This window comes from Dama dama, chromosome 25 (assembly GCF_033118175.1).
Source record: "Dama dama isolate Ldn47 chromosome 25, ASM3311817v1, whole genome shotgun sequence".
In the NCBI taxonomy this organism is placed as follows: Eukaryota; Metazoa; Chordata; class Mammalia; order Artiodactyla; family Cervidae; genus Dama; species Dama dama.
In genome coordinates, this window is record NC_083705.1 from 34,201,948 (window position 1) to 34,229,939 (window position 27,992).

The 27,992-nt window shown below is 37.2% G+C and overlaps 1 long non-coding RNA gene across 3 annotated transcripts in view; it reads left to right on the top strand.

Moving 5' to 3' along the window:
• Window positions 1-27,992, top strand: part of LOC133046814 (uncharacterized) — a 172,791-nt gene that overhangs the window by 108,317 nt on the left and 36,482 nt on the right. For 2 of the 3 annotated variants that reach the window (XR_009690564.1, XR_009690565.1), the window contains exons 5-6: window positions 7,326-7,534; window positions 13,335-13,458. This is a non-coding gene — a long non-coding RNA (uncharacterized LOC133046814). The remainder of the gene's footprint in view (window positions 1-7,325; window positions 7,535-13,334; window positions 13,459-27,992) is intronic. The other variant, XR_009690566.1, reaches the window with a different exon arrangement.

Sequence of the window (27,992 nt, forward strand, 5' to 3'; positions counted from 1 at the left end):
CGATCTGTTTCACACTTGATAATATACATGTTTCAATGCTATTCTCTCAGATCATCCCACCCTCGCCTTCTCCCACAGAGTCCAAAAGTCTGTTCTGTACATCTGTGTCTCTTTTTCTGTCCTGCATATAGGGTTATCGTTACCATCTTTTAAAATTTCATATATACGCGTTAGTATACTGTATTGGTGTTTATCTTTCTGGCTTGCTTCACTCTGTGTAATGGGCTCCAGTTTCATCCTCATTAGAACTGATTCAAATGTATTATTTTTAATGGCTGAGTAATATTCCATTGTGTATATGTACCAGAGCTTCCTTATCCATTCATCTGCTGATGGGCATCTAGGTTGCTTCCATGTCCTGGCTATTATAAACAGTGCTGCGATGAACATTGGGGTTCACGTGTCTCTTTCAGATCTGGTTTCCTCAGTGTGTATGCCCAGCAGTGGGATTGCTGGGTCATATGGCAGTTCTATTTCCAGTTTTTTAAGGAATCTCCACACTGTTCTCCATAGCGGCTGTACTAGTTGGCATTCCCACCAACAGTGTAAGAGGGTTCCCTTTTCTCCACACCCTCTCCAGCATTTATTGCTTGTAGACTTTTGGATAGCAGCCATCCTGACTGGTGTGTAATGGTACCTCATTGTGGTTTTGATTTTCATTTCTCTGATAATGAGTGATGTTGAGCATCTTTTCATGTGTTTGTTAGCCATCTGTATGTCTTCTTTGGAGAAATGTCTGTTTAGTTCTTTGGCGCATTTTTTGATTGGGTCATTTATTTTTCTGGAATTGAGCTGCAGGAGTTGCTTATATATTTTTGAGATTAATCCTTTGTCTGTTGCTTCGTTTGCCACTATTTTCTCCCAGTCTGAGGGCTATCTTTTCACCTTGCTTATAGTTTCCTTTGTTGTGCAAAAGCTTTTAAGTTTCATTAGGTCCCATTTGTTTATTTTTGCTTTTATTTCCAATATTCTGGGAGGTGGGTCACAGAGAATCTTGCTGTGATTTATGTCGGAGAGTGTTTTGCCTGTGTTCTCCTCTAGGAGTTTTATAGTTTCTGGTCTTACATTTAGATCTTTAATCCATTTTGAGCTTATTTTTGTGTATGGTGTTAGAAAGTGTTCTAGTTTCATTCTTTTACAAGTGGTTGACCAGTTTTCCCAGCATCACTTGATAAAGAGGTTGTCTTTTTTTCCATTGTATATTCTTGCCTCCTTTGTCGAAGATAAGGTGTCCATAGGTATCTAATCCAGGGGTTGAACCTGCATCTCCCACATTGGCAGGCAGATTCTTTATCCCTAGTGCCACCTTATGTATCACAACTTCTTTATCCATTCATCTTTCAATGGACACCTAGGTTGCTTCCATGTCCTAGCTATTGTAAATAGTCCTGTGATGAGCATTGAGGTATATGTGTCTTTTTCAGTTATGGAAACCTATAATGTTTTAAAAGAAATACCATCAACTTGAAGAAACAGAACAATGCAAAATGGACAGAGGTCTTTAGACCCCAAACCTAGCTGGAAACATAGGTTACCTGGCTGCAAACATAGGTTACCTGGAATAAAGAGCCCAAAAAGTGGACCAAGAGCTGCAGACAGTCTTTACCTGGAAGCAGGGCTGGACTCCAGTCAAGGAATAGCGTCTCACTTTCCTTGGGCTTCCATAACAGAATATCATAAATTGAGTGGCCTTAATCAATAGAACTTTCTCAGACTTCAGGGTCAAGTCCAAAGTATGGGCAGATTCAGCTCCTGGTGAGAGGCTGCTTCTTGACTGACAGAGGGCCATTGTTGTGATTTCACATGACACATAAAGAGAGAAAGAGAAAATTTCAATTATATTGAATCCCGTCATGAGAGCTCTGGCCTTATAGCTGGGTTATCTCCCAAAGGCCCCATCTCCAAATTCCATTGCATTAAGGGCTAGATCTTCAACCTACGAATGGGGAGTAGGAGGGGGCACAATTCAGTAGCAACAAGTGCCCATTGGATTTCAGAATTTCTACAGACCAAGGACTGCTGTGTGCCTCCCGTTCACTTCTGCTTAAATGGCAGTATCCTCTAAAGTCATCTCTGTCCCAACAGTGTATGAGGATGTCTGAGGGGCAGATATTCACAGAGTACGACACTTGAGAAACTTATCTGCACCTGGACTTGCAGGAGCTGACAAAATCTTTAGGCCTTAAAAAAACAAACAAACAAAAAAAAAAACAAAAAAAACCAAAAAACTTTAGGCCTTGAGGGGTGAGAGTTTTGAGAGAAGTAGGAATTGATTTTGGATGTGGGAGAAATGTAAATTTTGTAATAAAAAGGTAGATTATGATAAATTAAGGATGTCTACTATTTATGTTTTGCTATTTTCATTGTGAGATGGGGTCTATATCTTCTTCTTTTGATTCTGAGGAGTGTCTCTGACTCCATGAATAACAGTACAGTGGAAGTGCCAGTTTCTGACTCAGGTTGTAAAAGATTGATACCTTAGCCCTACTCTTAAAACACGTGCTTAGAACTGAGTTACCATGCAAGAAGGTGAACTACCTTGACCTTTAGTGCATTCCGCCAGGGATTCTATGCCTCCTGCGATAGTGGGGCAGTCATGCCAAACTAAAAGTGGTTACACAGGTCTTCAGATATTCTATAAAGCACTCATGTATGTAAAAAGAGTGTTTAAAATTTTCTAAGTTATTGTTCTAAAAGTTCAACCTCCATCATCATCATCTGAGAAATTGTTTTAAATTCAGATTTTTGTATCCCACTCCAGACCTATTGAGTCAAAAACTCAGGGGTGAGACCAAGAAGTCCTTATTTTATCAAGTCTTCTGTTGCTAGTGCTATGTAAGTTGAGGGAAGTTTGTCTAATACCTTGTTATCAAGAGATGCTAATTATCTTAGAAAATTGCAGTGTTTATGGTTTTAGGCTGTATTATGTAAAACACATATATTGGTCTGCTTTTGTGTCCATCTACTTGATAACTTTATAAGCTTAAGTAACTGAATATTTTATTGTCATCTCAAATGTAATAGTATCTGGACATTTGCATATTTAAATGTATATTGTTTGATTTTAAATAAGTTATTTTTATTTCTTCTTCAGTTTATAGTTAGGTATATATTGATTTTTCAAAACTGGATGAAGTCATACTATACTATTTATTTTATTTTAGGATAGATATTATACAATTATTTGTTTAGAAGATGGTGGGATATTGGATATAATAGGATTAAGAACCACTGTTGTAGAAGATTCATGACAACCCATAAAGTTAGTGTAGGGAACATTGGAGATACTCTAGATCACCAACCTGACCTCAGAATATATCTCAATCCTAAATTTTTGATGATAACTCTTGGGCCAGAAGAGCTGATGAAGAAACATTTGAATCTAGGGAGGGATATTCATACTTTACAAACTGAGCCACCAGTCATAACAAAAAAACCCAAAAATTTTCATAGTTGCTTCAGATTTTTAAAACAAAAGAAACCGAACATTACAAATAAGTTCAAACTCTTTTTTTCTCTCTGAAATCCTCTTTTCTTCTCTCTTATCTTCTTTTTCTGTGGGAAAGTATTATTATAAATTAGATGTGTAGTCAAAATATATGGTTATACTTTTATAACATATATCATAACTGACTCTTTGCGACCCCATGGACTGCAGCACCCCAGGCTCCCCTGTCCATCACCAACACCCAGAGCTTGCTCAAACTCATGTCCATCAAGTCGGTGATACCATCCAACCATCTCATCCTCTGTTGTCCCCTTCACCTCCTGCCTTCAATCTTTCCCAACATCAGGGTCTTTTCCAGTGAGTCAATTCTTTGCATCAGGTGGCCAAAGTATTGGAGTTTCAACTTCAGCATCTGTCCTTCCAATGAATATTCAGGACTGATTTCCTTTAGAATTGACTGATTGGATCTCCTTGCAGTCCAAGGGACTCTGAAGAGTCTTCTCCAACACCACAATTCAAAAGCATCAATTCTTTGGCTCTCAGCTTTCTTTATAGTCCAACTCTCACATCCATACATGAGAGCTTCATGTGATTTTTATACTTACTTAACTAATATCATGCTGGAGGTAACATTCTGCAATTTGCTCTTTCCATTCTCTTACATTATTAAGATTTACTCAGAATATTTATAGATTTAGTCCATTTTTTCAAGCTTATGTGTATTATTTCATCCTGCCACTCTACTACAGTTTTTCACACCTTCACCATATATAAGGTAAATATCCTTAATACACACACACACACACACCCCTTAGTACATATGAAAAAATGCATGCATGTGAATATATGTGTATATGTCTGTATGTCCCACTTCTGGATTAGTCTTTTACATGTTTTTGTAATCTATTATTATTTCAAAGACTAGATTTTGTTTTGTAATCATTACTTTTCTTTTTGCTTGACTGTTTTTTAATACTGTTAGTTTCTATTCTCATCTTTATTATTGGCTTCTTCTTTCTTTATTTGCTTTTTCTTATCTATTTTATGTATAATTCATTTATTTAAAATTTTACTTTTTCAAGAAAGGCATTCTAGGAAATAACATTCAAGTTACTACATTAGTTCCATCATTGAAGTCTCAAAACATTATTTCTGTTGTTATTCAGTTTAAATATTTCACATTACTGTGGTTTTCTCTTCAATCCATTTTTTAGGAGGATGTATTACATATTGGGCAAGGTGCATTAACAATGCAATGCTAATTCTTCGGGACTTGTCTAATAGAGCATCTCAACCATGAATAGATTACAGGAATGTCAGTGTACTGATTTCTTCAGCTCTTAACACAGACAAGTGGAACTTGGAAGAGACAGCCTCAAGGTAGTAAAATTGGGGAGCACAGACTTTATGGTCTAGTGTTACATGGGTATTTATGTCACTGTTTTTCTTTATATATTTTAGGACCATGTTGTGGAAGGCTTACCAATTAATGATTGATTAATTTCCTTAGTGGAGTAGGAAATAGCAACCCATGACTGAGTATGTGTGCGCGCGTGCACGCGCGCGCACACACACACACACACACACACACAATCTCCTTGGTGGATTATTCCTTTTAGCTTTATGAGATGCCACGCTGTCATTATTAATGACTTTTATCTTAAATTCCCTTTTATTTGTTATTCATATTTCTATACCAAGATTCTTTTGGTAAATATTTGTTCAGTCTATATTTTCATCTATTTGTTTTAAGTTTACTTGTATAGTGTTGCTTTTAGTGTGTTATTTATTATTCACACCAGAACCTTTTGAGAGTATGTGAAAGTGAAAGTTGCTCAGTCGTGTCTGACTGTTTGCAACCCTATGAACTATATAGTCCATGGAATTCTCTAGGCCAGAATACTGGAGTGGGTAGCCTTTCCCTTCTCCAAGGGATCTTCCCAACCCAAGAATCGAACCCAGGTCTCCTGCATTGCAGGAAGACTCTTTACCAGTTGAGCCACAAGGGAAGGATGCTATTAATAGTTAAGCTAGGACAGCTAGGTGAAATCCATGATGGTTCTGAGCAAACTGGGATGTGTGAACTTACTTTTAAACAGAATATAACTGGATTTTACTTGTACTCAATTATGATAGTCTGCCTTTTAGGGAAGATCTAATACATTCATATTTTTTGTAATTATTGCCATATTTGGATAGTTATTATAACTTGATTTGTATTTTAGGTATAATTATAGAAGTATACAATTGTATAGTGATTGCTTCCCTCCTTTCCCACCCCCCCACCCCCCCAACTTTACTTCTTTCTTGCTTTTCCATTTGGACAAGATTTCTTTCTTTTGTCTTCTGAAAGAGTACTTATTTTACTCAACTTTTAAAATGATGATTTATCTTAAATTTTAACTTGCATATTTAGCTGAAAGATGTTCATTGTTGTTCAGTATCTTTATGCCTCTCTCCTATAGAATACCTATATAATACAAGGTTCTTAGAAAAATTTAACTCTGATCTTTCTCATGTTATTGTTGTCTGGTATTTTAATTCCAACATTTAAAAAAATATTTATTTATTTTATTTGACAATATTGTATTGGTTTTGCCATACATTGACTTGAATCCTCCATGGGTGTACATGTGTTCCCCATCCTGAAGCCCCCTCCCACCACCCTCCCCATCCCATCCCTCTGGGTCATCCCAGTACACCAGCCCTGAACACACTGCCTCATGCATCGAACCTGGACTGGCGATTCATTTCACATATGATAATTTATGTTTCAATGCCATTCTCCCATATCATCCTGCCTCGCCCAGCTTTTTAAAAATATTGCCTCTCCATTCATCATGAACATATTTTATGGCCCATGCTTATTTATATGTATGTACCAACAAGCTTTAGCATGTCTTTATTTCTCCCATTCTTTTTTTCTGGTTTCAACTTATTTCTTGTTGAATCACCTGTTTAAGTGTGTTTTTTAACAAATCATAAACTCTTCATCTATGTATATTTGAAAATGTCTGGATTTTATTTTACAAAGTAAGCATTATAATTTTTAATCAATTTCATAAATGAGGAGACTGAACCATGACTGGATAAATACATTTTTCAGACTGGAAAATTCTTAAAAGCTACCAACAATGAATGCCAACATAATAGAACAATATACATTGAGGGAAAATAGCTGCTTCACTAAAATTCTATCCTTAGCTGACACCCACTAATGCGAAATATGTTATCTAATTATCTTATTTTCTGTGATAATGAACCTCTTCAGTAAATTAAAAATTATTTGATATTTTGCTTTTGCATTTTAATAGGTCTGGGTATGTACTTGTTTTTCTTCTCCTGCTCATGACTTGGTGAACTTCTTCAAATTGGGAGTCATTCTTCTACATCTCTCTGGACAATGGGCACCTTTCTCTAATTCTGTTTCCTCCCTCATTAACTCTGCCTGCTGGGCCCCTGGACCATCCCATTCCATCCTTTATGTCTCTATATGTATTGAATTCTGGGAAATGTCCTTGGATCAGTCTTTAAATTTTTTTTCACTTCTGTTTTCCTTGTGTCTATTCTTGTGCTCCTCTCACTCAATGATATTTTTTTGTTTCAATTTTATAAATGTGTTTAGGTTAACTCTTCAGGTGAGTTGCTCAAACCCTTCACATTCCCAAGAAAGGCCTGACTTCAGAACTGGCTCTTGGACAGCTCCTGGAAGTTGAACTCTTTGAGTCTTGGAATATTCTTTCTGACAAGAGCACTTTTGTGGTCTTGGGCCACACAGCACCAATTTAATTGATAGTTTATGCTAATGAATGTAATTTTTGGTAAATCATATTCTCAGTTGTTTTTTTTTTCCCTCTGTTCTTATGTGAAACTGGAGTCTGAGAAGCTAAGTCCTGCAGTTGCCTACATGATTGATACCCAAGAAAAATCCTGAACATAAGGCTCAGGGGAGCTTCAGGTATGTCCTCGTACAACACTGTTGGTATAATTAAGTGAATCTGTGGGACTCTCCTGGAAGAGGACATCTGGAGGCTTGAGTCTGGTGTCTCTTGGACTTCACCCTTGGTGCCTTACTGATTTTAATCTGTATCCTTTTGCAATTAAAAGAAAAAACCCTGTAACTATGAATATAACAGCTTTTCCAAGTTCTATGAGTTCTTCAAGTGAAACATCAAACCTAAGAGTGGTCTTGGGGAGTCCTGACAAAAAATAAACAGTTGACACTTAAACAAATTGGGGGTTGGGGGATGACCCTTGAAGCAGTTGAAAATTCACATTATAGCTTATAATCAACCCACTTTATCCCCAGTTCCTCTGTATCCAGGGTTCTGCGTCTGTAGCACATCCAACCAACTGCATATATCATTGAAAAAACCCACATATAAGTGAATTGCACAGTTCAAATCCATCTCCTTCTACAGTCACTGTATTTCTCTTGCCAAATATTCCATTTTAGTCATTTTCAAATAGCCTTTTTTCACTCTTCTATGGAGAAAACATTGTTACTAGTCCTTTATTTTGCGAAATATTTTAAACTTACTTATTTGAAGCTTCTTTCTCATTTTCAAAAATGACTTTCTGTCCTTTGGGTGCAAAATTGCCCTCTTGTCGAGCCTACTGATGCTCTCCCACATTTTCCTAGAATGCAGTCATATAATAGTCAGCCACATCCTCTGCTCCAGTTGATTCCATGGGCACTGTACTTGGGTCTGTGGAAGCATTTATAAGGGATAGATTTAAACATACCTACATTAGATTCCCGAGTTCCTCTGATTTTGGATCCGTTTTCATAATAAATTTTCTGTTTAGTGTAAATTAGATTTAAACACATAAAGAATAAGAATAAACACATAAAGAATAAGAAGAGACTGATATCTTTTACTCTTAATTTTTCAAACATTTAAAGATTATTTAATACTTATTTCTGGCTGTGCTGGGCGTTCGTTGCTTGTGTGTGCAGGCTTTCGTTTGTGGCGGGCTGCTCTTCATTGCAGTGTGTGGGATTCTCATTGCAGTGGTTTCTCTCTTTGCAGACACAGGCTCCAGGTGCATGCGCTTCAGTACTTGCAGCTCCCAGGCTCTAGAGTACAAGCCCAGTAGTTGTGGTGCACGGGCTCAGCTGCTCCAAGGCACGTGGGACCTCCCCGGACCAGGGGTGGGCGTTGGGTCTCCTACACTGGCCTGTGGAATTTCATCCACTGTGCCACCAGGGAAGTCCCTGATATCCATTTATTAAAATCTTTCCCCCTCTTTACTGCTCTGAGTTCCATCAAACGTTCTTACTACGTTTCCAGGCTAGTGGGTAGCATTTCAAGTTTTTTTCTAATCTTGTTTCATGGGTTGAATAAAAGGAGGATGTATAAAATGTATACAATTTTGATGTATACATTTTGTATAAAATGTACAAAATTTTATAAGGATGTATAAAATTTTGTCACTTCCTCCTATGTTCAATCACACTATTTTAGTGTTTAATGTACTGAAATAATTCTGCCATAAGTCATTTTATCCTATGTTCAATTGTCTTGAATCCTAAGATTTGTTACTTGTCCCATGTGCTTGTAAAATAAATTGTTTGTGATTCACTTTGAATTTTCCTATATTATCTGAATGGCATCTTTTAGTGCCAGTTTTCCACCCTTTTTCCTTTCTGTTGAAAACTGTGAACATACACAGGTTTTATATATGATATTATGGGTGCATAGGTGGGACTCCTTTGTGTGTAGAATTAGGAGAGTCAAAATTATCAAGAAGACACCAATATGCTGTTTTCTGGGGGGACCACTCTTGAAATGACTTTTGTCTATCTTAGTTTCTTCTGAATCCAGGGCCAAATCTTATTTTTATCAGAATTCTTTATTCATAGCCCAGTTAGAAATATAAAGAGAGTACTGTTTACCAGAGTCCAAAGAATTTGTATGTCTAATCCCTCAAGAATGTGAATAGTTAATTATAAATATGGTTGGAGATCAGAAGTACAGATGTGACAGAGCTATTTAAAAAGGGAAAGATATTAGTCGAAGAAAAGAATGAAGAAACGGATAAAATGTTAATAAATTCTTTACATCAGTTACCATGGAGAATGATAGGTAGGCAGAAATTCAGTAGATTTCCTGGAAAGGATATCAGAAGTTCTTATACAGCAAGCAAGCAATATTAAGGAAGTTACAATTCCTGAACATTGCAAAAATTCTAAGCAATAGCATGGTTTCAGAGCTTTAATTGAAGTGATTAACAATATAAGCAGATCTTTAGAAATAGATCTGTAACTTCATGAAGAAGAAAAATGTAAATGAAAAGGACAAATGTTTATTTTTGCTGAGATTTCAAGAGGCTTTAGTACTATTTAGTTTCAAATTTAGTATGAGAAACAAGTATATTTTAGAGTGTTTTTCTGTAAATACACCACTTTTCCAGTTCTTGCACCCTTTTTATGGGTGATAGCAGTTGTCTTATTATCTCTCAAGCATGTCAAAATAAAGGAAAGAAATATTAGTAAGACTTGTCAATAGGACATTGACATAATGTGTTTATTTTTCTACCTGAAAGAGTAGATGTTGTTCCAAGTTTGTGGATGTGTGGCTGTGAAAAAAAAAAAAAACCTTAAAAACATAACTCATCTCTTGCATTGTTTCTAAAATGCTATGCTTAACTATTTATCCAATGGTTTTGCTAACCAGATCTTTACTAATGAATGTGGTGTGAAATTAGTAAGAACCATTAGGTGAAAGGAAGATGATAACCTTGGAAAATAGAACTTAAAATTTACATGTATGTATTACAGAAAAAAATACACAGCTTTCTTTCATTGGACATTTTCCCATGTTGATCAACACCTGCATTTTGTTCCTATCTGCTCTACCTTTTTCGTGTAAGCAGATTTCCAGTGCTTCTTGTTGTCGTTCAGTTGCTAAGTTGTGTCCGACTCTTTGTGACCCCATGGACTGCAACACTCCAGGCTTCCCTGTCCTCCACTATCTCCCAGAGTACTCAAACTCATGTCCATTGAGTCGGTGATGCTATCCAACCATCTCATTCTCTGTTGCCCCCTCTCCTCCTGCCCTCAATCCTTCTCAGCATCAAGATCTCTTGCAATGAGTTGACTTCTCACATCAGGTGGCCAAAATATTGGAGCTTCAGCATCAATCCTTCCAATGAATATTCAGGGTTGATTTCCTTTGGTGGTAGTAGTAGTGTTAGTCGCTGAGTCGTGTCCGACTCTTTGACCCCATGGACTGTGGCCCGCCAGGCTCCTCTGTCCATGGGATTCTCCAGGCACGGATATTGGAGTGGATTGCCATTCTCTTCTCCGGAAGATCATTCTGACCCAGGGACTGAACCCTGGTCTCCTCCATTGCAGGCAGATTCCTTACCATATGAGCTACAGGGAAGATCCCTTAGAATTTCCTTTAGGATTATCCTATTGAATTCTGCCATTTACCTGGTTCCTTCAAGTGTCCTTTACTGATTTATTATGTAAGTCCAGCAGATCTCATCTTCTTTTTGTTTGTACCTTTCTCAATTTATAACACCGTAAAAGGCTTTGTCTTTTATTGAATATGTTTACTTGCATACCCAGATTCTGTTCTGGCTTCCCAGATGTCAGTCATTTCTCTTCCTCTTAAGCCCTCTTCACCTACTCTCTGGAAGAAAATCCTTGAAATAAAATTAAAAATAATAAGAGACATCTAATTGGATCATATGAATCTATATATATGATCAAATTGCATAGAACTAAATACACATATATATGCAAATCTGTGAATATTTTATAAGTGGATTTGTTTATATGATTGAGGAGTATATCATTGTAACTTTTCCTGGGTGTGATATTGTGCTCTAGTTATACAACTACAGCTCTAGTGTAGCTATAGTTACCTTTGGAGGACACTAGGTAAAAGTCCACAGAATCTCTGTATTTTTTCTTAAAACTGCATGCGCATGCGTGACTGCTAAGTTGCTTCAGTTATGTACAACTCTGTGATCCCATGGACTGCAGCCTGCCAGGCTCCTCTGTCCATGGGATTTCCCAGGCAAGACTATTGGAGTGGGTTGCCATGCTCTCCTTCAGGAGATCTTCCTGATCCAGCAATTAAACCTATGTCTCGTATGTCTCCTGCATTGGCAGATGGGTTCTTTACCACTAGCACCACCTGGGAATCCCCCTTACAGTTGCATATGGTCTATAATTATTTCAAAGAAAAAGTTTTTCGAGAAGGCATATAAATAGAAACATGATTGAGTATTAGGAGTTTCAGCTTGTTTCTTCTACTAAGTTAGTAATTTGGACAAGATCACAAATAATCACCTAGCACCTCATAGCCCCACATGTTTTGAGTACAGCAAATTAAATGTTATATGCATTATTTTTCAATCATTCATTAATTCATTTTGTCAGTCAACAAATCTTTATCAAACAGCTATTATGAACCAAGCATTCTTGTAGGCACTGGAGTTAACATGCAATGAAATTTTTCTTGGATTTAATGAAATGTATTTTCCTGAATGAGGAGTATTTGTGGTTTACTAAGAGTTTCTGAGTTTATAATTTCTGTTGGCTTATATTTGCAAGCTGCTTCATTGGGATCTTCTTATTTTTTGCCATGATACATGTGAGTGGACTCCAGTTTTTTCTTTTCTTTTCTTAAAGTCATCGTTTTTGGGTAAAGAAATCTCCAGCTTAAAAATAAGTATTGAAATCCCTCAAGGTTTCAGAAAGTGAAAGAACATGGCTAACTATCTTATGATAGAGCCACAGTGTTGATGAACCAGCAGAAATGTTCCATTTGAAAAGGCCTGTGATAAACCAAGTGACTTACCTCACAGTTGGACTGGAGATCTTCAAACAAAGCTGTGTAGCTAAACCACAATTGATGAGATAGAATTTCTTTAAATCCTTAAGAGATCGTGAACTCTATCCCTAAATACTCTCACTGTTTCATCCCTGTATATATCCAACTATATGTTAAACTTAAACTGGATCTTGGGAAATAGTTTTAATTCTGTTTTTATCTCAGTGGTGTACTTGGGGGAATAAAAAGAAAGGAAAATGTCAAAATAGCTTTTCTCTAACTGAAGAAATTTACTTGTATTTCCATGTTTGTGGGCATGTGTCATGAAATGAGAAACTAAAGTTTCAAAAATTATAGTATGGTTCCAGTTGTGATAATGATTCTGCTCTTTGTTATTTCATATTTTCACTTTTCATCACAAGAAATGAGCTGGAATTTGTTTTCCATTTTTTTTGTAGAGTATTTTTGCTGTGACAAAGAAAACCAATGTGTAGAAATACAATGATAACATTGCTAACTTTACAAACATATGGGATTTTGCGTATGCTGGAGAAGGCAAGAAATGACGTTTGATGGAAACTCTACGAGTCTCATTCATTAGAATTTTCTTTCTTAATCACTGTTTAGGACTATGAGATTTGAGATATCTCCTCAAGTCTCATATCCTCCGTGTCTCCCTTACTTCTACAGGAACTATAGACTAGTTGTTCATGCTGAATACGTCTCATGTCAAGAGTTGACCTGCTCTAACGTACATAGCCATGACTCTGACCTCAAGACTCTTATTCCTCCACTCTGTCATTTTATTCCATTTTACAGACCTAATTGGGCTCCTTCCTTTGTTTCCCCTACAGGATTGCATGTTCAGTTTGAATTTTTTTTAACTGATTTCATCAAAATTTTCCTTTGTCTTTCAAGGAAACTCTCCCTATAGATCCAAAACACTGCAAAATTATTTAATCTGGTGGAGAAAGACGTATACGGGGTTGGATCAATGGCACTAGGAATCACAGTTTTTGGTCTCAGTGGTTTCCTTAACACCAAACTCTTTTATTTCACTTGTCTACATTCACAACTTTGGAATTCTCCTCCAGTCTTCCTAATGTGATTTGACAAGGACTGCTGCTCTCAAGACTATGTTTATTTGATGAATGGATATGGCATATCTCCATATTTTGTGAGAATGTATCTTGGAAGCTTCTTTGGAAAGAAAATATGGTAAGAAATAGTTTTGTTTCCATAAAAGCCAGTCTGTAACCTGTGGTTCTCCTCCTGTATCCCCCAACTCCTGACTGCATTTACAACTGAGCTTTGAAGAACCAGCTGCTGAAAGTGATAAATCAGCAGCTCAAAATGATGAACGAGAGACTCATTGTAGCTCAAAGTGAAATATAGGTGCTTTTCAACAATGTTAGATTGGTTACTGGACGTGGGAAAGAGTGGTGACTACTGGTCAAATGTATGAATATATATATTATAGTAGCAATTATACTTACCTATTTGAATTCTATTTGAAATCCTCTTATTACTATAACATCAGGTATTTTATTTTGAGGAGCATTACTAACAATAAATCAGAACTAACATTTATGGAGTGCCAATTAAGTGCCAAGTCAAGTGCTAGGCTGGGGAGCATTAGCTTTGAAATGCTTAGTTGTGATCTCCAAGCACCACTTATGGAAAATTATGATCTGCTTTCTAAATTATTGCACAATCTTTAGATGCAACAGGCATTCTGAATTTTAAAATCTATTTTTGATATTTTTAGTGTGGTTTATACTTACTCAAATGGAATATTTTTCAGCTTGTTCCTTTCCAAGTGCTACTTACACACCTGTCATTCAAGGCTCTTTTCACTCTGATTTTGATTTATTCAATTTGCCAGTGTTCCCTGGTTACTAGTCCATGTAATGGTCTGTTCATTTGTACATAAACATTTATATAAGATGGAAAAGTTGAAGTAATTTAAATTTAGTCCATTATTTTTTTTTCCAATGTGAATTGTGTCAGTATACTACTTCAGTGAGAGGTTATTCATTGGTTTACTCTCTGCTTTTTATAGTTTCCAGGCATGTTTAATATCTGTGATTAACTGAATTTTTCAGGTTAACATCTGCATTTAATCACAAGTTATTACCCGTTTCCTAGACTGGTCAGTGTAACATTTCAATCACTCCTCCCTTCTTTCTCCACCCGTGTAGTAAAAGATTCAAAGTCACTTATACTTTCTCTCTTTCACAGCCATAGAGCTGCACTTAAATAATATTTAAGAAAGTTATATTTCTTTTGAAGTGGTCACAGGAAGCATATGCTTAGTGTATATAAACAGAGAGAGTTGAGGCACTGATCTTGGAAGGCTTGGCTGATTTACAGAACTCTTGTATCTACATAGAAACATTTTTCCTTAGAGAGAAACGAAAGGCTCTTTTGGGCTCCAGTACCCACAGAGCTCCTGTGTGATGGCACTGAAACTCTAAGAGAAGTCTTCTTTCGGTTTCACTTTGCTCTTTATTTTTGGTGTGGCTCAACAAACTTCTGAGAGGTCTCTGTTTAAGCTTAAACACTCCTTGTCTCACTTCCCCAATTCTTTAACTTTTCAAAGTCATTTGATCATGGAGAATAAAACCTTAAGGATTAGTCATACTTCAGGTAAAGGGGGAAATGGCTTCATTAGAGTTATTTTATTCCCTACTACCCCACCACTGAACACGATTATTCAAAGTGATTCTTCCATTTTTCTCTGAGTTCTCCATAAACCTGTCATAAATGATTCAATTCAAGGAAGAAAAATATATTAAAGCAGAACAACTAAACATGTGGTAATGTCTGGCTACTATTTTTGGCAAAACTTGACCTAACCCAGGAATTTGCCTCTCTTCCAAAATTAGGTGTTTTTGTTGGGGAGGGTGAGAAGGGATAAGACAAAAACAACCATTCTGGGATTTTAATTGATTGAAAGCTAGGATGGGAACAATATTCTCCATTTTTTTTCAAGTATGGATGGTATTGGACTATGATTAAAAATTATGAAGGGAATCTGAAAATTTCATTTATTTATCTAGTTGATTACATCTCTAAGGGCTTCCCTGGTGGCTCAGTTGGGAAAGAATCTGCCTACAATGCAGGAAACTTCCTGCAGTGTAGGAGACCTGGGTTCGATCCCTGGGTTGGGAAGATCTCCTGAAGAAGGAAATGGAAACCCATCTCACTGTTCTTGCCTGGAGAATCCCATGGACAGAGGAGCCTGACAGGGTATATATAGTCCATGGGTTGCAAAGAGTCGGATGCAACTGAGTGACTAACATTTACTTATTTATGCATCTCTCAGTTATTCTGACACATTTAATGATGAGCATGATCACTGTTACTCTAGGAAATTTTTAGGGCCAGTATACGTAAAAGAGCACATAATGACTGAAATTAATCCCCTTACAAATAGTCAAATAGAAACCTCATTTCCTTTCTCAACTCACTTAAAAGCAACAGAAATCATTGTGTGCCTACTATGTGCAAGCCCTTTATTGCCTTGAAGTCAGGAGTGACTTCTTGTTCATCATTTTACTGTCAATGTCAACTACACTGATGATTGGTAGATACCCAAAGTTCAGATGAGACTGAATAGTGTTTGGGGCCTGTTAACAAAGAATCTTTAAACTGTTTCCGTTTTAGGTTACCAGTTTGTGTCATCGTGTTTAGTGATGCATTTCCTCCTGTCAGTTCAGTGCTCATCACCTTCAATCCTGCATGGAAACAAAGCAAAACAAAAAAGGACATAGGTTAAGTTCTCAGTATCAACACTTTTTGTTTTCTTGAATCCCAGCCTTCATTTTTCATGACCTGTGTCCTTACCCAGTTCAAGTAACTGCTCTCTGCCTTTCAAGGTTCAAGTGGCTGTGAATGGTATGTGGGAAGAATGTCAACATTCACCGGGCGTGGGGGTCAGTGGTGCCTCAGGGGATCCTGGCGAGCAAGTGGGGATGAATTTTGCATTGAGGTTATAGGGAAGTCCTGGAGCACAGAAAGTGTGTGGAATGAGGGAGCTGGAGAATTTATCCTGTGTTTGGTGAAGGAAGGAATAGAACATGGATTTGCAATTACATGCATGTAGAACACTAGAGCACAGTTCCCCAGGAGCTGAATCTAAGCCCTTCTAGTCCATGTGACCCAGAAGCAGGAGACCTTCTGGGAAGGAAAGCCCAAGGTGGTTCTTTGTGTGACCATTTAATCACCTGAAACCATGTGAACCAGGATCACATGTAGAGTTGACTTTTGTGTCCCTGTGGACATGCTCTTCATTCATGTATGCTTTCCCAATGAATTAAAACACAGGCTCAGAAACTTCTTCAACCTTGGATTCTAGGCAGTAACTACCAATGAAGTCAGGCCTGGATTTTAGAAATAAAACCAACCCCTGACCTAATAATAGATCATTTCAGTGGCAATGGAAAACACCTCTTGCTCCTATTCTATTTTGATTTTCTCTTGTACTTCCCCAATAAAATTCCCCGAGCCCCCTTATTAGAGAAATGCAAATCAAAACTACAATGAGATATCACCTCATACCAGTCAGAATGACCATTATCGATAAAAAGGCTACAAATAATAAATGCTGGAGGGGGTGTGGAGAAAAGGAAACCCTCTTGTACTGCTGGTGGGAATGTAATTTGATACAGCCACTATGGAAGACAGTATGGAGATTCCTTGAAAAACTAGGAATAAAACCACTATATGACACAGCAGTCCCACTCCTAGGCATATACCCCGAGGAAACCAAAATTGAAAAAGAAACATGTACCCCAGTGTTCTTTGCAGCACTGTTTTCAATAGCTAGAACATGGAAGCAATCTAGATGTCCATCGACACATGAATGGATAAAGAAGCTGTGGTACATATTTACAATGGAATATTACTCAGCCTTAAAAAGGAACACATTTGAGTCAGTTCTAATGAGGTAGATGAACCTAAAGCCTATTGTACAGAGTGAAGTAAGTCGGAAGGAGAAAGATAAATATCATGTGCGAACACATATATATGGAACCTAGAAAGATGGTACTGATGAAATTATTTCAGGCCAGCAATGGAGATGCAGACATAGAGAACAGACCTATGGACCTGGGGGAAGGAGGGTAGGAAGGAGAGAGTGAGATGTATGGAGAGAGTAACGTGGAAACTTACCTTGCCATATATAAAATAGACAGCCAATGGGAATTTGCTATATGACTCAGGGAACTCAAACAGGGGATCTGTGACTATCTGGAGGGGTGGGATGGGGTGGGATATGGGAGGGATGTTCAAGAGGGAGGGGACATATGTATATCTATGGCTGTTTCATGTTGATGTTTGGCAGAAATAAAAAAAAATTCTGTAAAGCAATTATCCTTCAATTAAAAAATGAATTAATTAAAAAAAGAAAAGTCTGGCTCTATATGGATGAAACTGAAAAAAAACAGTGAAAATACTGTCATGAAAAACATGTCATGAAAAAACAAATTCCTTGAGCCCGTCTCTGCACAGATATGTCATATTTTCCTTGATAAGAAACACAACCATCCTCTTAACCATTAGAAAATGTATATTGAAACTTACATATTCTTCCAACTTTGTTCCTGTCTGTTCCCTCTTCATGTATTCTGTCATCTCCTTATGCTCATGTGTCCTCTAGGGCACTTATTTTATTTTCAGTATTCCTTGGCTTACTTTTTATTTTATTTTATTTTTATTAGTTGGAGGCTAATTACTCTACAATATTGTAGTGGGTTTTGCCATACATTGACATGAATCAGCCGTGGATTTACATGTGTTCCCCATCCGGATCCCCCCTCCCGCCTCCCTCCCAATCCGATCCCTCTGGGTCTTCCCAGTGCACCAGCCCTGAGCACCTGTCCCATGCATCCAACCTGGGCTGGCGATCTGCCTCACCCTTGACAGTATATTTGTTTCAATGCTATTCTTTCAGATTATCCCACCCTCGCCTTCTCCCACAGAGTCCCAAAGTCTGTTCTGTACATCTGTGTCTCTTTTTCTGTTTTGCATATAGGGTTATCATTACCATCTTTCTAAATTCCATATATATGCGTTAGTATGCTGTAATGTTCTTTATCTTTCTGGCTTACTTCACTCTGTATAATGGGCTCCAGTTTCATCCATCTCATTAGAACTGATTCAAATGAATTATTTGTAATGGCTGAGTAATGTTCCATGGTGTATATGTACCAAAGCTTCCTTATCCATTCATCTGCTGATGGGCATCTAGGTTGCTTCTATGTCCTGGCTATTATAAACAGTGCTGCGATGAACATTGGGGTGCACGTGTCTCTTTCAGATCTGGTTTCCTCAGTGTGTGTGCCCAGCAGTGGGATTGCTGGGTCATATGGCAGTTCTATTTCCCGTTTTTTAAGGAATCTCCACACTGTTCTCCATAGCGGCTGTACTAGTTGGCATTCCCACCAACAGTGTAAGAGGGTTCCCTTTTCTCCACACCCTCTCCAGCATTTATTGCTTGTAGACTTTTGGATAGCAGCCAACCTGACGGGCGTGTAATGGTACCTCGTTGTGGTTTTGATTTGCATTTCTCTGATAATGAGTGATGTTGAGCATCTTTTCATGTGTTTGTTAGCCATCTGTATGTCTTCTTTGGAGAAATGTCTGTTTAGTTCTTTGGCGCATTTTTTGATTGGGTCATTTATTTTTCTGGAATTGAGCTGCAGGAGTTGCTTATATATTTTTGAGATTAATCCTTTGTCTGTTGCTTCGTTTGCCATTATTTTTTCCCAATCTGAAGGCTATCTTTTCACCTTGCTTATAGTTTCCTTTGTTGTAGGGCACTTATTTTAAAAGAACTTCTCTCTAAACTGTTACTTGCATAATCTGCTGTCCTATTTTTCTGTCTCCTGAAGCTCTGGTCCAGACCTGCTGCATCCACATATTGACCAAATATTTTCTTCTTAATCTTCAGCAGCCTGACTTCCATCCCTCTGCATTGTACTATTGGCGCTACTGCTATTTTTCCCTTTATTGAGGACTAACAGTGGTCCAGGAGTTGTGGTTAAATATCATATCTCACCATTTAATCACTTAAAAGATAGCTCTAGGGGGTCAGTGCTAGCAACTAGGTATAGAGATTAATTTAATAAATGGAGTAAGGAGGAATTAGCTCTGGTATAATTGTAATACCAATGTCTTTAAATGCCTAAAAGGCCACTTTTATTTATTTACCTTTCTTCTACTGTTTATGTCCCTCAATCCAACACTGTCTAAAAGAACTTTCTGTCATGATAGATTACTTAATTCTATATCTGCACTATTTTCTTATGGAAGTCATTTGCCTCATGTGGTGTTAAGCCATTTGAAATGTACAACTGAGGAACTACATTTTAAATTTTATTTAAATTTAAATAGGCACATGTAGCTAGTGGCCACCCTCTTGGACAGCACATCTTCAATTCTTCGATGTCATTCGATCTTGTCAATAACTTCTTCTACTTACACTTTGCTTTTCCTCAATTGCAGGGATCATGATCTCATGATTATTTGTTGTTTTCTACTCTCTTTGGGGGTTCTTTCCATCCTTCAGTTTCCTATATGTGGGTTGTTCCCAAGTTTCTTTCTCAAGCCTCTTCTTTTCCTACATTTTACCCTTGGCATTAACACTCATTCTCATGTCTTTCAATAATTTCTTAAGATGAATGACCAAAATTTTTCCTTTCAGTCACAATCCTTCTTAGATTGTTTTAGATAATTTTCAGGTTTTGTACTGAACATTGCTACTTGGATGTATCACTGTCTCCAAGTATGTGACAAAAACAGGAGTAATCTTCCTTTTCAAATTTGTTTGTAACATATTCCCTGTTTTTATTCAAATCCTTCAAATTTAAAACTTCTAATTCTTCTTGGGTATCATTTTTATTTGACCCTGTGTGGAATCATTTGCTAAGTTTCATTGATTCTGTCTTGCAAGCATCCCAAGTTTATTCCTACCTCTTTCCCAGCAGCAGTTTCATTTCTGAGATTCAACTATAAAGGCTCTCAGAATGATTTCCCTGGAATATTGTAATAATTCTCTAAATGGCCTCTCTGCATCCAGTCTTCATTGATTCAATTTATCCTCTCTCCTGCTATCAAATTAATCATTTTGAAGTCTTGCTCTGAACATTCATTTTCATGCTTGTAAAACTTTGAGGGCTTCTGATTTAGTCCAATTAAATCTCATGCATTTCATTCTGGATTTTGGCTCCGTTACTCTCTCAATTTTCACATCTATTTCCTCTTCCCCATGGAAGCTTTCTAGTCTTTTTGGTTAGAAAAAACATCTCTTCTTTCTTCATATCTCATAGTAATATTGCTTTCTGTCTTGCTGTATTTTTATTTATATGCACATCTTGCAACTTCCATTAGCTCCTTAAGTGTAGAATATTGTTTTATTTGCATCTGTAATCCTCACGATACCTAAAATGATATGATGACTTCCAAATCATGGAATTTATATAATTTTAATTCAGTTCTTAGCTTTTTAAAAATTTGATTTCTTTTTTACTTCTTTCATACCAGACACTCTTTAATCTTTGTGAATACAAGGTGAAAAAGGACATACTTCTCTGTTATAAGTATTTCAAAGTGTAGGAAGAAAGACATTCTAAAAATTATTTTAAAACAAAGTGTTATGCATATAGCATTAAATTTATGTTAATATGTTCTAGGTACAGTCTGGCACAAAGGAAAGAGTAATCAAATCTGAATGGGTGACTTAAGGAAATTTTAGCACACCAAGGTATCTTTAGAGATCTAGATGTTAAAGTCCTTGAAGGAAGAATTTACCCAAAAGTGTGAAGATGGCAGAGTACCCAAGGAGCATGAAAACTTTGAGCATTGACCTAGAGGTGGGAAGTGGCATGACATTTATTGGAAAATTACAAGCGTTTCTGAGTGTCTAGAACACAAGGTAATTAATACATAAAGCAGTTAGAGGAGTAGAAGGGGAAGATGTAGAAATTTAAGCTTTAACTTCTAGCATACAAGAAGAATCTTGTATGTTATCCTGAGAACTTTCAACTTTCTCCTGGAGGGTGGCCATTAGAAGTTTTAGCTAGGGGAGATAACATTTTTAGATTTGCTTTTCAGAAATTTCTCTCTGGGAGGAGAATGGAAGGGTTCAGTATTAGAAGCAGCAAGGTGGTTCAAGAAGTTGTTGTGATATTGCAGGCAAGAGAGATAAAGCCCTAAATTAAGGTCATGGCAGAGAGGATGAGGATAAAGGATCCAATAAATGATTGGTGGATGGAGGGTAATGGAATTAATGAAGAGAATGTATTCTACCGAGGAAATCTTTTGGCAAGCAAGGGTATGAACTCATTCATTCCTTAAAGTTTTGGACTTGCTGAACTTATGGGGTTTCTAGACCATCTAGGCTGAAGTGTCCATGAGGTAGCTAAACACAGAAGTATGGGTGTCAGGAGAACCATGTGATATGGAGATGTAATTTGAAGTTATCAGCTTTTAGGTGAGAGTATAAACGTTTTTCCAAACTCTGCTTTGGGATAGGATTCAATGACAAATAACCCTAGTATCTTTTCAGTGATTTGTCATATGTTTTCTGTGTTGTGAAGAAAAAGATTCATGTTAAAAGAAACTAATTTCATCTCTCCTGATCTAGGCTAAATAGGAAAGGAAGGGATAAGTAGGGTTTTTTGTTTGTTTGTTTGTTTGTTTTTAACATTTATTTATTTTTTTAACTGCATTGGCTCTTAGTTGCTTTGCAAGGGCTCTCTCTCTTGTTGTGGCGCACAGACTTTAGAGTGGAGAGCTCAGTAGTTGCCTGTGAGCCTGGTTGCCCCAGGGCATGTGGGATCTTAGTTTCCTGACCAAGGATCAAGCCCTCATCTGGTACATTGGAAGGGGGATCCTCAACATTTGGATCACAGGGAAGTCTCAGGAAGGGAGAGTTTTGAAGGAAGATAGCTACTGTAATATTTATTAGACTAGCCAAAATAAATGCTAATCGTTTTAAATTATGAGTTGAAAATTGAGGACAATCTGTGTCGATGCATATCTGAGGAGTAATGTATTAAAAAATAATGATAACTTTGGAACACGTTTAACAAAAACAGAAGAAGATCTTTTGGCATCTTACTCCTGACTGTAATTCTGTTGTGTAGATGTTGTGTAGCCCCAAACTCTTCTTGTTTTATTTTTAGGAAATCAAGTCTTCAGCGACAGAAATTAAAATTAAGATGGGTACAGTCTTTCCAGCTGTAATTTCCTAAGTTCCTATGTTCTTTTAAATTTTAATGTTGAGATTTACTCATCCTCAAAAATACTTTAGACTTAGACTGAGAAAATATTTTGCATCATTTCCCTCCAGTTGTGTATTTTTTTATATTTGTACCCCCAGTGTGCCCCCTATTCATTCTTACAAGCATACTTAAAAGTTTAAAGCATACTTAAAAGTTTAGTAGTTTCTTGTTCAAGGCTGTTCAGGTTTCTTGATTTATGCTTATTTTACTTCATTCCATAATTAAAGTGTATAGCACTGATATATCTTTTGAAGTATTTGACTTTTTCTGCTAACAAATGTATCCTGTAAGTGCTTTGATTATTTTCCCATATCTGTTTATCTTCTTTTCTTCTTTTATACTGAATCTTGTGTGACATCTAGCAATTTGTTGAGAGACAACATACCCAATGATGGATGAATTACAGTCTCACTTTGAATTCTGGGGAAAAGGAAGTCGAATTTTTTTTTTTTTTTTTGAGAAGTACCATTGGTGCTGAAACTCTTTCCCTTGACCATTCCCAGAGGCTGGGACTGTTGGCCTCAGGGCCACAGAGGAAGACCCATCTGTTTTCTCAGGCTCTGCTCTGGGGAGAGATGGGAAGGAATCTTTGTGAAATCTCCAGGGACTGGTGAAGATTGTTGTGACATGTTTATAGTTTAGGTCTGCAGAGAATCATCCATGACTATTAAGATGAGGCATTTTAGTCTATTTAAATATTTTCAGAGAATATTTTATTACTGCAGTAGTTCATAAAAAAAACTAATGTGATATTCTTTTCCTTTTTATGTTCCTTCTATAATTGATCTATGAATTTTCTGGAGACACATTCAAAATAATAAAGGCTAGAAATCATTTAGAAACACACAGATTTACATATATTCATATGTATCATTTTAATCTGTAAATGACTCGAAAGTGGAGTTTTAATATAAATGGCCATTATATTAGTCAGTACTCAGTGTGTTATGCAACTTGTAAACTTCTCTATAATATTCCCTTATGATTGACTATTAAATGTAGTTATGCATTAAATTCTTAAAATTATTTTTTAAATTTACATTTATTTAACGTAATTTTCTATCATCCTGTACCACATCATAATCATATTTCTCGCATTTCCTGAGTTGCTCTTATCAGTTTTAGAATCCATTACTTTACCGAGTGGAGCTCAAATTAAGTTATTCTGCTATCTTGTGGTTGCAACTTGAAATAGCAAAAGCTATATTCAGAAGTTAGACTTCAAGTTTATCTATTGAGATAGAAAAAAAAAAAAATCAGATTGCTGAGAAAGGGCTAAGGGCTAAGTCCCCTGAGAGAACACTTGATCTTAATCAAAATTTCAATAGTTATCAAATCACTTTCCCTCAATGCCTAGGCAGACTCTGGAAGCAAGTGTCACATTGCAAAGCTTCTAGAAATGGACTCAGGGCTGGAGAGCTACTTAGCATCATGGTTGAAATTATCCCTTAGTGGTGCTAAAGAATTAAAAATCCTACTAATTACCTCCCAGAAACTCAGGTTCTGAGGACTGAAAACAAATGCTTTTCTAATAGAGAAATGAATTTGCTGCAGGTCTACTAAATTTCCTTTTCCTTTCCACACTCAAGCCCAGGTTAGAGGCGGACTCTCTGGATACAGACCTCAAAGAATGGAAGGACTCCAGCCTTGTGGAGATTTGTCAGTATAGCTTGCTTTATTTTGGGTCCAGTAGTGATTCTGGGCAGGAAGAGAGGGTGGGAAGAGACAAAAGTATAGTTTTAGGTGTTGCCAGTGGTGTAGTTCTGCTGGTTCCCTTACCCCCATCCCCAAGCACTGTGAGTCTGTTCCTGGGGTTGCTCCCATGTCTGGGCTGAGAAAACACAAGGGCTTGGCTGCACGCCACTACCTTCGTCCTCCCACTGCCATCCTACCTTTAACCTCCCTCCAGTGGTGCTGCTACCACCATCCTCTGCTAGTGAGCCTTGTCAAAGCGCCAGAGGCCCCTTTAGGTCACTAAGATGGCCCTAAGATGGATCCTTAAGGCAGCTTACTTCTCATCTTGTGAAGAGAGGATTGGCTTCTGCTTATATTCTTTTTTTAAATTTATTTTTATTATAGTTGCTTTACAGTTTTGTGTTCATTTCTACTGTACAGCAAAGTGAGTCAGCCACACACATGTGGTGGCGGGGGTTTAGTTGCTAAATCATGTCCGACTCTTGCGACCCCATTGACTGTAGCCCATCTGGTTCCTCTGTCCATGGGATTTTCCAGGTAAGAATACTGGAGTGGGCTGCCATTTACTTCTCCAGGGCCTCTTCCCAACTCAAGGATTGAACCTGGGTGTTCTGCATTGCAGACGGATTATTTACTGCCTGAGCCACCTGTAAGCCTTTATATATATATATACTCCCTCCCTTTTGGACTCCTGGTTTCTGCTTATATTCTTTCCTTCTTAATCCCCAAACCTGGAAATTATCTCTAAAAAGTCTTATTTTATAGAAATTCTGAAGGATGTCCCCCTAGCTAAGAAATAATTTTTAATTACAATGTTAACTGAAGAATCGGTACTGGAACCAAGTCTTTCTGAGTTGAATTGAATCTCTTCACTTCCTTAGATAAGTTGTGTTTGATCTATGTTGTTTATGCCTCAGCTTTAATTATTAAACCTTTATTCACTAAATCCCACTGTAGTGTAATCAGCGAATAGACGCACATCTGCTCAGTCCTAACACCACCTTTTAAAAACATCTTGTCCTTTTATAAAGCCCTCTATTTCCTCTGGCAGATGCTGAAAGTATTAATGGTGTCTAAGAGGCTTCTGTCTCTTAACGAGTAGCAGGTGTGGTCAGAATGCCTTATTATTTATCACTTCCTCACCCAGGATATTGTTCTGTGCTTGTAAGGCATTTATGCTGTTCTCTCTCAAGGCCTCTTTATTTCTTATAGAGCATCTCTGTGACTGAAATGAACGTTACACTTTACGGTAAACCTTGACATTTGCTACTGCAGGGACCACCTTCACCTGGCCAGGGACAGTGGTGGGGATCAACTAGAGCAGCTCTACTAATGTTTCCCAGATTTGGGGATTATGTGAAGTCATGGGGTGAGGTAGTGGGTGGAAGAGAGGGGTGTAGAGGAGGGAGGTTTCCTTCCTCCCATGAGATCACTGTATTTTTTGATACAGCTTTCAGTTCTGATTTTACTGTATGATTGGAAACCTTTCCCAGTCTGATTGCTCCAGATGGATTGGAACTGGTCCATTTTAGATTGCTGTGTTTGATATTCTGCTATGAGATTAATGAGAAAAACACCTTTTTGAAAGCATGGTAGTTTTTTCATCCTAAGGCTGAATCCAAATGACTGTAGGTATGAGAATCATTACATTGGTGTAGGATAAATTGTTTGATTGAGAGTAGAGAGATTTTAGATTTTGCTGTTGACCTTCCTGGAATTAATTTCTCTCTCACTGTGCTCAGAGCTTCTTGAACTCATTTAATTTTTTCACTTATTCAGATTTTCTAAGATCTCTGCTTTTCTATTGGGATGAATGGAAATGTTTACAATTCCCTTAGACATAATTTCCTGGTTTAAGTTTTAAATGCATCTTTGTGCAAGGTCTGAATGATAGCAGTCTTACTGTCTGGAGGGAAGGTGACAGTCTGGTGGCAGTCTTCTTTAGACGTCATTGGTTTATTGGTTCTTAATAGTGTCTAGTATCATTGTTTTTCCTTTTTATAGGACACTTGTCTATGAAAAGTCAAGTAGACCTAAGTGAAGTGTTAGGTCTTAGATTTTCACTTCAGAAACCATGCATAAGTTTGAGATGTTTAAAAAGTGTGTTGAACTGAGAACAGAGATTAAAGGGTTAAAGATGAAAGGTTTTCTTTTTTTTAAGTTTGTTTTTTGTGTGTAGACCATTTAAAAAATCTTTAGTGAATTTGTTACAATATTGCTTCTGTTTTTATGTTTTTTGGTTTCCGGCTATGAGGAATATGAGATCTTAGCTACCCCACCAGTAATTGAACCCTCACCCCCTGCGTTAGAAGGCAAAATCTTAATCTCTGGACTGCCAGGGAAGTCCCAAAGATGAAAAGTTTTAATGTATTTTAGGCATAGAGTTAATTGTTATCAAGCTTTATAAGAAATTTCTCGCATATAAATACTTATACATATATACATATATTTATAATTTAAATGTTTATACGGATCTGTGTATACATTTTTAGCAATTAAAATAATGGTAAAAGTTTTAGGAAGTCTCATTTCTATGCTCTCGGCTTTCAAGAATCCTTGAGAATGAAATTCTGGACTTGTTCACTGTATGTTTCTGGGGTTGGTCCACTAAATATCCTCTCCTGGAGGTAAGCCAAGTTTTTATAGCCAAGACGGTTTTATGTGAAGGAAGTGGGAATTCAGTTATAGTTCTGATTTCATGAATACTTCAAGAGAGCTTTCAAATAGCTAAGAGTTGATTGAACTGGTCTCCTGTACTTTGTTCTGACCATTTTAGTTCAACTTTATAATTATTACATACATATCTAACTTGTATTTAAGAAGGAAGATGTCTGTAGCAACTATTTGATGTGTAGGTGGTCATAAGCCCCTTTAAGCCTTCCTTTCCTAAAAGCAGGAAGACACCATTTGCCAAGTGTAAACAAAAGTGAACACCAAAGGTAGGAAGGTGCTTTTGTAACTAGGAACACACAATTGAAAACATCACACATTTAATATCTCACAGCTAGGCTGAAATTAATTTGATAAATACTTTTTACATTATTTGAAGAAATGTTTATCAACTCAGTGTAATGTTCAATGTCTGTTTCTTGTTTTCTGGTTTATCTTTCGGAAGAATCAACATAACACTTTAAACTTTCAAGTGTCCAGTGTTTTCCCTTAATCTGAACAGCCTCCTGTTTAAAAAGTTCGGTAAGTTTAATGCAATATGGTACACTCATACTTGGGCTTCTCTGGTGGCTCAGTGGTAAAAAATCCACCTGCCAATGCTGGAGACTCGAGTTAGGTCCCTGAGTGGAGAAGATCCCCTGGAGAAGGAAATGGCAACCCGCTCCAGTATTCTTGCCTGGGAAATCCCATGGACAGAGGAGCCTGCAGGCTATAGTCTGCTGCTGCTGCTGCTGCTAAGTCGCGTCAGTCGTGTCCGACTCTTAGCGACCCCATGGACCACAGCCTACCAGGCTCCTCCATCCATGGGATTTTCCAGGCAAGAGTACTGAAGTGGGGTGCCATTGCCTTCTCCAAGGCTATAGTCTATAGGGTCTCAAAAGAGTGGGACATGACTAACAACCAAACAACAACAACACTCATTTCTGGCCTTCATTCTTAACCTGTAGAATATAGTCCAGGATTTATTTGCCGAATACATGTAAATCCATGGCTGATTCATATCAATGTATGACAAAACCCACTGGAAAAAAAATAATAATAAAATAAATAAATAAATAAAAAACAAAAACAAAAAAAAAAATTAAAAAAAAAATACTG